The sequence below is a fragment of the Lagopus muta genome, chromosome 3, assembly GCF_023343835.1.
Source record: "Lagopus muta isolate bLagMut1 chromosome 3, bLagMut1 primary, whole genome shotgun sequence".
In the NCBI taxonomy this organism is placed as follows: domain Eukaryota; kingdom Metazoa; phylum Chordata; class Aves; order Galliformes; family Phasianidae; genus Lagopus; species Lagopus muta.
The window spans coordinates 69,423,493-69,437,075 of record NC_064435.1 but is presented as its reverse complement, the minus strand read 5'-3'; the positions used below and the strand labels follow the sequence as shown (position 1 = coordinate 69,437,075).

At 38.1% G+C, this 13,583-nt stretch overlaps 1 long non-coding RNA gene across 1 annotated transcript in view; it reads left to right on the top strand.

The window, feature by feature from the left end:
* LOC125691025 (uncharacterized) overlaps positions 1–12,672 on the top strand; it is a 134,186-nt gene extending 121,514 nt beyond the window's left edge. Inside the window, exons 4-7 of the long non-coding RNA XR_007375880.1 lie at positions 4,438–4,555; positions 5,971–6,159; positions 9,587–9,784; positions 11,733–12,672. This is a non-coding gene — a long non-coding RNA (uncharacterized LOC125691025). The remainder of the gene's footprint in view (positions 1–4,437; positions 4,556–5,970; positions 6,160–9,586; positions 9,785–11,732) is intronic.
* The last annotated feature ends 911 nt before the right edge of the window (positions 12,673–13,583 follow it).

Below are 13,583 nucleotides of genomic sequence, written 5' to 3'. Positions count from 1 at the left end.
GTAGGAAACACTGTTAGCATCTTTGATACACATCATCTTTTGGGGGGATCATATTTCTGCAGGGAAAAAATGTAAATGAATGATATCTTACCCAAATCAATGAAAAGGATCTGGAATGGGAAAAGTTAACTTTTTAACATAGCGTGTCCAGAAGTACTGAAACAAAGAATATATACTACAGGACTAAGTAATTGAAGCTAGCAGATGAGCAGATTTTATCATAGTATTGTTTGAGTTGGAAGGGACCTTAAAGGCCATCTAGTCCAACCCCATGCAATGAACAGTGAACAATGAATTTTATGGTGATATGTCTCTCTGGACAGACTCATCAAATCACTGGTAACTCTAAACTTAAAAAGATTCGATTATGGAGGCTCCTGCCCCTGTACTTGGCACTGGTGAGGCCTCACCACAAGTACTGTGTTCAGTTTTGGGCACCTCAATACAGAAAGGACATTGAGGTGTTGGAGCAGGTGCAAAGAAGGGCAGCAAGGCTTGTGTAGGGCTTGGAGAATATGCTCTACAAGGAGAGACTGAAGGAACTGGGGCTGTTCAGGCTGGGGAAAAGGAGGCTGAGGGGAGACCCTATTGCTCTCTTTCAACATCTGAGAAGTGCTTACAGCAAGAGCAGTCTTTTCTCACTGGTGACAGGTGACAGGATGAGGGGAAATGGCCTCAAGTTGTACTAGGGGAAGTTTATGTTAGTTATGAGGAAAAACTTCTTTACAGAAAGGGTTGTTAAGCACTGAAATAGGCTCCACTTCATTGGGCTCACCTTCTATGAGTTCTGTTTCCAATTTTTCTGATGTAAGATTCGGATCACTAGAACACATTGATTCCTTTTGGTTTCAGTGGTCCATTAATATTCACTTTTTTTTTTTTTTCCTTCAATAAAGATAATTTTACTGTGAGCAAGTCACCTTTGATTTTTCTCCTATGATATAGTGACAGTCTCAATTATCTATGAACATTTTTCACCTCTTCCTACTCATTGTTGAGGCTCTTTTCTTGATCATATTCAATTTTCAAAGCTGTTTTTAAAATACAAATATTAACAGTTATTTAGTTATCTGAATGCTAGTGTGGCTAAACCCGCAGCTGTAACTTCAGTAACTTTACCTTGCTGCAACTAATAATTGCTTTTCCCTTTATCTGCCTTTAAGGCATAGTAGGACCCCTGACCCTACAGTTGAGCTTTTTGTCCTCTCTCCCATGAGAATGGTTCAATGTCTCTCTTTAGCCTGATGGCTAGTATATTTTTATTGGACAGCTTGTTCAAACATTTGAGCACGCAGTCTAGTTTGCTCTTTATGGTTGACCACTTTTTCACTTTGTGTGCTCTCAGCTTATATGATTTGCAGCAACTTTCCCCACCAACACTATTGTTATCCAGCCAAAACTTGCTGCCTTGCTCCAGAGAGATCTGATCAGCTGAGGCATGGGCGAAAGGAGCTGGCAATCATGGAAAAACACACATACATCAATCTAAGCTATGCCACATAAAAATGTATGTACAAAATTATACTGTGTAGCACTGGTCCCCTGGTTGGTATATCACATGGCACAAAATAAAATGCCTTAGAATGTTAAGTCTGTGATAAAATGCCTGGTAGTTATCTCTGTTCCTGCATTTGTTATCTCTTTACAGTATGAAATGAGACTTGGGTAGGCATATATCCCACAAAAACAAGCCCAAACTTATTTTCTGTTCTTCAAGACTTTAGCAGTGCTCTGTCCTTACTTGCTCTGGCATCCATGTCATATTGGATATGTCATATCCATGTAGTGATTTGCTTTCTCTGGTGACAGTGACAGGACCCAAGGGAGCAGCATGGAGCTGCATCAGGGGAGGGTCAGGGTAGGGCTTAGAACCAAATTCTTCACCAGAGAGTGATCAGACACTGGGATTAGTGGTCATTACCCCAAGCAGCCAGAGTTCAAGGAGCATCTGGAAAATGCTCTCAGTCATGTGGTCTACTTTTTGGGTGGTGCTTTGTAGAAAGAGAAGTTTGACTTGGTGATACTTGTCAGTACCTTCCAACTTAGGATATTCTATGACTGTATGTCCTGTAGCCCTTTGTATTGTAGATTACTGTCTGTCTTTTTAAACAGTGCATATAGGAAGCTTATTTTTGCTCTATAAACTATAGAATGATGGATTTGTTGGCCTTCACTTTGGTGGTTTCTGATCCTTTTATTTTGCTGGAAATTGAATAAAAGTGATGAAGGGACAGGAGGCAGAATATGAATTGTAGTTTACTGACAGCGAGGTTGAAATCCTGTTGTATGTGTTGTTCCAGAGCTGTTGTAGTTAATTGCTATGTTGAGTACTGTAGCAAGAACAATAATTGTTCAGAAATATAGTATGTGCATTTCTGGCTGTTTGATGTACAACAGGTAGCTCAGTGCAGAAGATATTGAGGTGCATGAGAAGGCTGCATTTGTCATATCCTGCTGTGGAATGTTATGATGTGAATTCAGTGCTATTTAGAGAGAGCATTCCCATAACAATATGAGCTGCATAACATCCCTTGTAATGCCTGTTTGAGACATACATTGCTTATGTTACAGGTAAGTGTCCATTTTCATATACAGAGAAGTGTATCCTCAGAGCAAAGGAATGCCCACTTAAAGCAGATGATTAGATTGTTCATCTAGAAATGGTAGCAGGAACTGCTTTCACAAATTGCAGCTGTCAGGTGTACTAGCAGCAGAATGCTCTATTGACAGAGGGTCATATGTCAGTCTTTACTTCACCTAGATCCTCTGTAGTTTTTGCTACAGATGTTTTTGTGATGCGGTCCATTTCACCTTTGGATAGTGCATGAAAAACATAGATGAGTACATGGCTTGCTATGTTGTCTTCTTTTCTAGACAAGAAAAATGGTATAATTTGAATATAGATGTGAACCTTTATAGAAAATCCCTTCTGTGAAGGACAATACTATACCAGTGCCTCTGTTAAAGATCTCTGTTGGCTAATTCTTAATCAATGGCTCTTCCATAAAGTGAGATCTAGCCTTTAAAAAATCCAGCCTGCATTTGAAGTAAATGCAGTACATCAAGCATTTTCTTCTGCCACCTTTTCCAACTTGAATCATGCTATTGTATTTTGTCCTGAAGGGAGATTAAATGCTTCTTTTGAACGAAGTTATAAAGGAGTCCTTCTGTTTGAACTCTAGATTAATACGTAGTCTGTCCTGTTAAAAATTATGAGAGTCATGCAGCACCTGTGGCAAGATCAGTGAAGAGCCACAACAGGATTGAGACAGCTCATTATCCCAGCATAGTAGCAAATATGTTCTCCAGCCTTGCTCAGACAGCACAAAAAGGGAAGGGGAAGTGATGACCCATCTGGAATTTGGCTATTAATACTCATCTGGACTGTATGAACTGTGAAATGAAGATTTACCTCAGAGGAACTTGCTCCCCTGGGGTGAGATGCCAATGAAATGCACTGAAGCTCTTTGGGATCTTATCTTTGTTTAAGGCCTTATTTGCACAACAGAAAGAATTTGTAGCTAATGGAGGGTCAGCAACATGCTGACAAGCTATCTTGCTTGCTGTCTGGCTGCAGCTGCAGACACAAGCAAACTTTCATCAGAACTGCTTCAGAAATGACACTTGAGACCAGATTCTGAAAGGCACAGACCAGATGTTGACCTCAATTTAAGCATTTCAGTTCCTGTTGCTGACCTTCATCCTGTGCAAATGGAGAAGACCCTGTTGTTGGAGTCGGTTGCTAGCATTGCATTGTGTATGTAAGCTTGGTTAAGAGAGGAGATTAAATGATTTTTTCCAAACTGATTCAGTTGTGCACAAACAGGTAAAAAGACACAAACATTTATATGAAGGAATAAATGTTTTTTTTCTTTCTGTAAAGCAAAGACAAGCAGCCTGTTCTACTACTTGAGTAGGAATAAAATATACAATAAATTCATAACAAAATAAAAGTCCTATGGTTTTGATTCAGTGAAGCACAACTTAACAATTAAATGTTCTCATTTGTAAGTCTGTTGTGTGATATTTACAGAAACAAAATGGGCTGTAGAAAGTAAAACACAAATTTTTCAAGTTTAGGAAAAATCCCCCCTTTTATAAGGCATTTGATACAGTATAAACTGAGGTTTGAAATTCTTCCATTGGCTGCACAGATTGTTTCCATTGCTTATTTGGGCAAGTAAGAAAGATGGAGGTGGTCCAAGCATTGGAGATCTGTTCTGGGTCATTGAATACATTTCAAAGAAACTTAGCCAAAACTGACTAGTGTACTTGATGTTCTTATTTAGATAAAAAATGAGAAATGTTGTTTCTCTGGGAGCAGCCCCTTACACTCATATGTATCTTTGTTAGGCATTTTAGTCTTATGAATTGGACATACATCCTTGGCTAGAATAACACAGAAGTGTCTGATACTGAATTCTTGTCCATAAGCAGGCAAATGGGAAACTGTGGAGTGGGACAGTGGAGAATTGGTGGAGTCTGTGCCTTGTCCATGCCAAACATCGGAATTGAGCTGGAGCATGAGGGATGAGGAAGATAACTTATTGCTCAGGTATAGCAAGGTCTTATAATAATCACTCCTTCCTTTTCCCAATCTTCAAGTAGGACTGTAACAATTATAATGATACTTAGAATTTCCACATCTAACAAAGTTTTAAAACTTAAACTGAAAGAAAGGTGTCTGCCAATTTACTATATGATTCCAGCACCTGCTTCTTGTTAATACTGCAACGGGTACGGTGGAATGGATCATCTGCTTCAATATAAAGTCATTTGAGCTGATGTAAACAGTAAAAACACGATATGTAGAAGCTACACCACCAGCAGAGGAGCTGACATAAGTTTTGGTGACAAGTATGGCAGAGAAGAACATCTTCCACAGGCACCACTTAATGGATCTGGAAGACCACCCTTGTCTCCTCTCTTAAAACTGGACTTACACTAGGACTGGGTCACTCGTGTTACAGAATCATCTTTTTCTATATTTCATTCCATTACCATACCTTGCTTCTTACACGACCTAGCTTACAATGGCATTTATTCATTCTTTCTAAGTATTTTTGAATGTGTGGGAAGTGGGATAGGTTTAATCAAAAGAGACTATATACAGTCATTTGCATATTATGCTTACCTTTCTAAACAGCTAGTGAAACATAAGTTCATCAGAAAGATAATTCAGCTCTCTTCTACCTTTTCTACTGAATGTCCTGCATGATATACATTCCAGAAATTAGACAGTCTTTATATATAATTCTGTAAAAATGGCAGGTGGTTCTAATTCTTAAATCCATTCAGTGGAGATACTTCAACTATTTAAACTTCTTCACTTGTACAAGTTTTTCCCCAGATTAAAAAGCAGAAAACATACAGACAAAACCCCAAAGTAACAAAACCCCAAAACAAAACCCCAAAGTAACAACAAAAAACTCCAAACTAAAATCCAGCAACAAAACCCAACAACCCAGCAATCTGTACTGGCCAAGTCAATATCGAAAGGAAAATTGGCTCGGTAACGGAGCTGTTAGTGCTGAACTCAGTAATACAGAAAAAGTATCCGAGCTTTAAACCTCCTGCTCTCTGAGCAGATGCTATTAACTTTGCAGAAGGACATTTTTTGACCTTTGTTTTTATGATCCAGAATATGTGGTTCTTCTTTAAGTGCTTGTTTTGTGTGGAAACCACTCTAGCTACACGCAGGCCTGTGTATATATCTTTGTACTGTTGTTTGGCCAAAGTGAGTGATCAAAAAATAAGTTCTTTAAGCCTTTCATCCAGCAAGAGCATAAAAGAAAGAGTGCCAACAGATATCTAACTCCTTTTAGCCTCTGACAGTCTGCTAGCCTGTAGCTCATTCTCTAACTTCTGCTTTAAGAGCCAGTAGGCAGTAATTCCTTATAAAACTTGCCATTTTTAATTCTGATTTCTTTTTTTTTTTTTTTTAATTCCATGGAAATATCTTCTTAGCAGATTTTACATCCCAGTGATTTGAGAAGTTGCATTCAAAACATGAGACTTATGCTCCTCCTAGAACACAATTTTTGTCAATGTTGTTTCAAGAAAAAACGACCAGTTGCTCCATCTGTCAGTAAGCCTCTTCCAAGGAGAAGGAAATATCAACACTCAACACAAAATGAGATTGCCCTTTGAAAGCAAAAAGTAAGAACTTGTGTCTTTTCTATCTCTATCTTTTGTAATCTGTCTCTTACTGTCAGAAATATGTAGGTCTCAGGACAGTAATTGTAAGGAATTGGATCAGCTTTGTTCTTAGTGCTGAATATCCATTGCTGAGGCAAAGAAACATAAAGGATTTAAACACTTTTGCCCTTATCTTCTGATTGCCTGTCTTTTGATTTTTCTGTTTGCCTATGCTTTCTGACTGAGAATAGAGCTCAAAATGCCATTTTAAAAGGGACATGAATGATGCTAGAGTCAGCTCACCAGTTCACCAGTCAGGTTAGTTTTTAATGTTATCCTAGTCCCTAAATATAATATCTTTATCTCCATATACAGCAGTGCAACACTAAAACAGACACCAGAAATCACAATTCTAGACATTATTGTAGTTAATTTTTTGCCAATGAAAATCATATTCTCTTCAGTACTATCCATAGTAAGTTTATTAGAGCGTAGAAGAAAATCTGCTGTGCCTCATATAGAACTCATCATCAGCCAGAACCCCATGTCCCTTTCAGCAGAGCAGCTCTCCAGCCTCTCATCCCCCAGTCTGTACAGAGACCCAGGGCTGCACTGTCTCAGGTGCAGAATCCATCACTTACTTGTTAAACTTCATGTAGATGGTGATTGCCCAGCCTTGAATTTGTTGAGATGCAAAGCCTCTCAACCCTCAAGCAATCCAACAGCTCCTCCCAATTTAGTGTCATCTCTAAACTAACTTAGTATACTTTCACATACCACACACAAGTTATTGATGAAAATGTTAGAGAGAACTGGCCCTAAAATGGAGCCCTGAGAAACCCTAGTACTTACTAGCTGCCAGCCTGATGTTCCTCCATCACTGATGTAAACCCTGATGTAACCCCCTTTGAACCTGACTCTGTAATTAGTTAGTCACCCATTCTATTATGTGTTTGTTTAGCTGTATGCTAGACATTTAGTCCAGAAGGATACTCTGAGAAATTGAAAGCTTTCCTGAAATTCAAAATGATTTTATCAATTACCTTACTTCGGTCAGCCATGTGGGTAACCTTGTCATAAAAAAGGAGATTAAGTTCATAAAACAGGACTTTCCCCTTTCAAATCTTTGTTGTCTGTGATCAATGACTGCATTCACTTTCAGGTGTTTTTCAGTACCCCTCAGAATAATCTTCTCCATGATTTTATGAGGTGATGAAGTGAGATTGACAGCACCATAATTACGTGGTCTTCTTTCTTGCCCTTCTTGCATACTGGGATGATGTTTGCTAGCTTCCATCTGACTTGCCAAAGATACATAATGAGTTGGGCTTATTCATCCCACCTTATTCAGGAAGAGTAGGTTCTTCCTTAAAGCTGAGACAGTAAAGGTCCTAAAAAATGTGTATGTTTAAGTGATAATATTTACTGGAGAAGCCATGCTTCCTAGATCCTCAATGGCTTATTTTTACTGTTTTTTTTTCTTTTTTTCCTAATCACTATTATTCCTCTCTGGGATTCATCATATCCAATATACATTTGCTATTAGTAAAGAATATATACATATATGCTTCTAGGAATTCAAAGACTTGGATAAATGAGTATCAGAGTTATGTCACTGTATGAACAACCATAGGGGAATCTATATATGAAAACTGCTCTGAAAGTAACGCCTTCAATTTTGTTATTTTGTCCCACGATGTCAGAGGCAGATGTTGGTGGTGGTCAGTAGAAGCTGAACCTTCACACCCATCCATTACATTTTCTTGCTGTGCCACAGATGGTAGCAGAGGGACAGTCTGACAAAATGCCACCTGACATGGAAGTGTGTCTGAAGCAAAGGTGTATCACTGAATTCCTCCACGTGGAAATAATGACACCCATTAATGTTCATCAACAATTGTAGAAGTTTTCTGGAGACAAAAAGTGGATGTGAGCACAGTGATATGGTGGGTGATGCATGTCAGTAGTGGTGGCAGCAACAGTGGATCAGCCCCACTGGTACAGATTTTTATGAGCATGGCATGCAGGCTTTTGTTAATGGCTGGAAAAAATACATACCTAATGGTGATGTCTGTGTTGAGAAGTAGTGTTTTGTAGCTGAGAATCTGCTCTATCAAGTAGTGTTCTTGTGCTCTTTGTATCAGTTGTAGTTTCCATGGAAATAAATAGGAGACACTACTTTTGGAGCAACCTATATTTAGAAATAAGTATTACAGTCTGAGGAATAATAAAACTGCGTTGATATTCAAAGTTATATGAGACTGTGAAGGCTGAACTTCATGGCAGGGATGGTGAATAAGATACAGAATGCATTCTAAGCAAAAGCTTGAACTTTCAATACCTGCACACCAAGTTCAAGCTATGTCTGTTCCTACAGGAAAAAAAGCTTACAGGGACCATAGGGAACTTGGAGTACTGAGAGAAAAATCTTGAGTGAATGTGACAATGTGATTCTATAGTTCAGTAGTTTAACCACTCCTTGTACAAAATATATCGTAGAATCATAGAATCATGTAATCACCAAGATTGGAAAAGATCTCCAAGATCATCCAGTGCAAGCATTCACCTATCACCACCATTTCCCTACTAAACCATGTCCCTTAGTAGAACACCTAAACGTTTCTTGAACACCTCCAGGTTCGGTGACTCTACCACCTCCCTGAGCAGCCCATTCCAATGCCTAACTACTGTTTCAGAGAAGAAAGATTTTCTAATGTCCAACCTGAACCTCCCTTGGTGCAACTTGAGGCCATTCCATATTGTCCTATCACTAGTTATGTACGAGAAGAGTCCAACCCCCACCTTGCCACAACCTTCTTTCAGGGAGTTTTAGTTGGAAGAAAATTTATGTAAGCAGATTTGGGCTCTTCAGGTTACAAAGTCTGACACCACAAATGAGTTACAGTATTAACTCTAAATTCTAGTAGTGAAGAAATCTGTGGAATACAATACAAACAAAGCCTGGTATTTTTAAAAGAATATAGACAATGTCAGAATAACAATTGCCTAGAAGGACTGATTGAAAACTTGATTGGTAACTTACGTACTTGTTTCTGTGCAGTACCAGAAAACAGGTGGTCCTTCCAGGAAAAAGGGAGAAACTAACTTCATTAAAAAAGACTTTGCTTTTATTTTCAGTGTAATGGTGTAAAAATTACTGAGAACATGCAGTCCAGGAAACATCTGGTTCTGTCCTTCTGACATTTTATGTGGCCTGCCAACATCACTTACATATAATTATACTGGTTTTAGCAGGACTACTGCCTCTGGAACTTTAATGAGTACAAGTATGTTGCAATGTTGGCAGAGATTTACGCTTTTCTAAACTTTCTAAACCACGATGTTTGTGCAGGATCCTAGCTGAGGAATTTTTTCGCTGGGTTGGATCAGTTCAGCTTCCATAGGATACAATGTAACTATTAATTTTTGTTATCACTGTTGCTTGCAGGACTTAGAGGCACAAAGCTCATTATGTGTAACAGACCACGTTGTCCATCATAACAAAGGACTAAAAAAGTGAAGACAAACCAGCACATACAAGAAGATCATAGGACAATGTCAGTTACATAGGCTTGTCTCCTGCACACTAGGAGATGAATCATCATCAGTGGTTTTGGGGAAGATATTTAGACATTATAGCAAAGAGGTGAGTTTAGGGTGGGTATGGAGAAGTTATGCACATTTACATGGAGCTCCGTGTAGGTTTGAACAGAAGCATTTTTTATCAAATAAACAGATGGGCAATATGTGGACTAATTAAAGCTTGAAACTTTTTCCTGCGTAATAAATGAAAAAAAAATTGATTCATAGAATTAGAATAGTTGTCAATGATTTGACAGCTATTGAAAAGTGATTTCTTCGTGTGTTTGTTTATTGTGAGGGGAACTGTCAAAAATGCAAAGAGCTGTGTGAGCTAATCGAAGTGTTGAGTTTTGAAGACAGTCTTGGCAGCAGTGTATAAACAGATATGTCTGCAGCAAAAATGCCTCTGTCAGGGCAAGATGCTACAGTAAGTGATCTGTAAAATAACAACCTTAACAAGAATTTTAACAGCATGAATGGATGAAAAAGACCTCATTTTAGGGAGGGTTCTGCAGGCTTCACTAAAAGGCTAAATTAAAGCTGGTGCCTGTGGGTGTCTGTGACTGGTAGGATGGGGAGAGACCTCTGAGAATTTTGAGAGTAGAAAGGTGAAGGCTGAGAGCTTGGTCTCGGCTATACTGGGCTTGAGATGCTGGCCAGGCATTTCCAAAGGCACGTCAGCATGCCTACATGAATGTATGATGATAAATGTAATGTGTTAGGTAAGGTCTGGAATGTAGCAGCATCCATGATCCTTCTCTTAATGGAATTTGTTGGTGAAAAGAGACCAAGAGAGACTTTGGAAGGAAGTAACGTGAACTACTGTAACTGTAGAAAATGTGACTTCAGAAGAAATCACAATAAAATGAGGATATTTTCATCTGAAAAAGGCTAAGGAAAAGTACAATTATGGTCTACTTAAGCATTACAAGTGACTGGAAAAATGGAGGAAATTAACTGCTCTCCACAGCAATCAGAACAAGAAGATGTCAACTTGCATTGCTACAAGGGCTATTTAGGTAAAAGAGGAGAAAAATTGCAATGGTAAAAGTAGCAGTGCATGAAGGCTGTGATGCCCCTCTGTGGAAATTTTTAGGAGCAGATATACATTTACAGTGAAAAGCATGTGAAAAAAACCCTTCTTATTAATGTATGTGGGGTTTTTTCCCTACATACATTTTGTGCTGTTAATTTTAGTGTTATTATGGTTAGACTACTAATAACTTTGAATTATGCTCACCATAAATGCTCCACTCCATGTACATGGTGTGTACACCTCTAAGAGAATTTTGAGTGTAACACTTACATTACTTTTGTTTCAGGATATGATTTTTTTTCATATGAAAGTTTGCTTCCTTCATCTTAAACAGGATAACTTAACTCATTCAATGCTTTATTGTATTAACATTGATACCGTATTTGATGGGTAAGATACACAGTTTTAATATTGTTTCGAAGAGAAAATAATAGAAGGTTTTTGAATATTACAGAATTATAATCTGATTTTACATGCATATTTTCTACCGCACTGACAATTATGAAGAAAAATCTATTTAGCCTAAAATGGCAGCGCTGATGGCCTTGTACAGGAAGAGCAATGCATAAATTGATGGAGCTTTTACAGTAGGTAGGTAACCTTGGTCATCCAAAGCTTTTCTACAGAGGTCAGAAAGAATTAAACATATAAGGAAACAATTTCTCTTTAAAGTCTAGCCCTGTCCCATGGCTGCTTGTTAAATATAGCCTTGGAATACAGTATTCCTTCCGTTCTGCCTCTTGAGCAGCTACCTGCTCACTTTTGTTCTTAAATCTATGAATCAAGGGGGAGGAAATGTAGATGGCTATGTGCCCATAATGTGCTGGAGGCAATGACCCTGTCACTGTTTAATGCTCAGTGTTATTTGAATCCCTGAAAATAGGAATTATTGGGAAGGAATGATGTGAAATGACATCAATACTGTTTTTCTGTTTGTTTTGTTTTCACCTGTTGTATGGGAACTGCTGAATCACAGCCTGAACCTCTGATTGATCACCTGAGGCGAGCACTGAGTCAGCCAGAGGAGCACAGCTGAAGGCAATTCCCCCGTGCTGCCGGAAGGGCTGGAGCCTGACTCCACCTCTCCTAGACCCATTTAAGAGCTGGCTACCAGTGGGGAAGGATCTCTTTTGGAGATTGTCTCTACTGGTGTTTTGTGGGTGAGCCCAGGATAAGGGTAAGCCTTCCATTTGTTCTCCCTTCCATTTGTCCTCTTTTGTTATCATGGTCTACTTCACCTAACTCTCTTGTTTATTTTGTGATTATAGCATCCTAATATTCTCTGATTATACACCTGCATTCTCTTCTCATTTTTACAATTTAAGCTGTTACTGTTTTTGATTGTAAAGGCTTCTTCGATTTTTTCAGTGTATTCAGAATTCAAGAACACTTTTCACACGAAGAATTTAACTAGGTTTCCCACAAACTAGTTATTTTTTTTATCCTCTTTTTTCTTCACTGTAACCCCTGTTGTTAGCTTTTCTCAATCTATCTGAGATATCATTGAAGGTTTTTTGGAAATGGAATACTTATATAAATGTAACATTATTTTCTTTGTTGAAATGACAAATAAAAAGAATGGAAAAATCTTGATCAACCATTACTTGGAAAATCTGTGTCTGAACTTTGAATCTTCTTAGTATATATTGACCAAAAAAGCCTTAAATCATCTATTCCTTCTGTGTTCTAGACTTGTGGCCAGTTATCACTGTAACTGGAACCTGAAACAAGTTGCCTTGATAGAAGTTGTGAACTAGTTTAGTGCTCTGCATTTACAGTTGATGGTTTTCATAGGCACTTCAGTTCCTCAGGTTTAAAACACCTGAATGCCAGTACTAATTTTGTTTTTATGGTGGTGAGATTGAGATTAAAAAAAAAAAAGTATTCTCAGTATTTATTGAATCTTAAAGGCTGCACCTCTAAATGGTCATTTTAAATTAATTGGTGATAATCTCTTAAACTGTCATGCTGTTCTTCAAGGAAATAATCCAAGCAGTAGAAAATAGTTTGAAAATCAAAACCCTCTGCTTTGAAATTATAACATGACACTTTTTATCATTCTTTTTTCTTTTTTTTCCCCTAAAATCAAAGATCAGATGTTAAAATGAAACAGGCACAACATTTTGTTGCGTTTTGCCTCAGTATTTTTTTCTAATTGTGTAATACAATCTGGTGAAAATCCATCTGTCATTCTTCATGTACAACAAGAGGCATTTGGGCACATGCTGATAATACTGAGTTGTGTGGTGATAAAGAACGTCTACAAATTCTGCAGAAAGACCTTAGAATGTAGCATAAATGGATGGTAAGAGAGGGGAAGGAAATTCTGCTTACATAACTGCAATGCAATTCTCATAAAATGAAACAAGCCTAACTTTGCACAAGTAGTAGTGGATTCTGAACTTCTTGTTATTCAACAAGAGGATATTGGAGTTGCAAGTGGCAGCTCTGTGAAAATGTCAGCTTGATTCTTACTGGTGGTCAAAAATAGTACTTAATGTTAGCAATTAGCAGAGTAGAAATTCACAGTATACCTGAATCAAAATGCTTTTTGCAGCTCTTGGCTTGAAAGAAAATAATGAGAAGACAGAAAATTGAGACTTGAAGTATCATGTGAGCTCTGGAGAAGGCAAATGAAGAATTCCCTTTTCTTTCGATACAGTGACAAGTGAAAGAATGGAACAGAATAGAATCGAAGGTCTCTTACAACTGAAGGATTCAAAGATATTCTAGACCATCTGCCTGACCGCTTCAGGGCTAACCAAATGTTGAAACATTATAGAAGACATTGTCCAAACATCTCTTGAACACTGACAGGCACGCAACT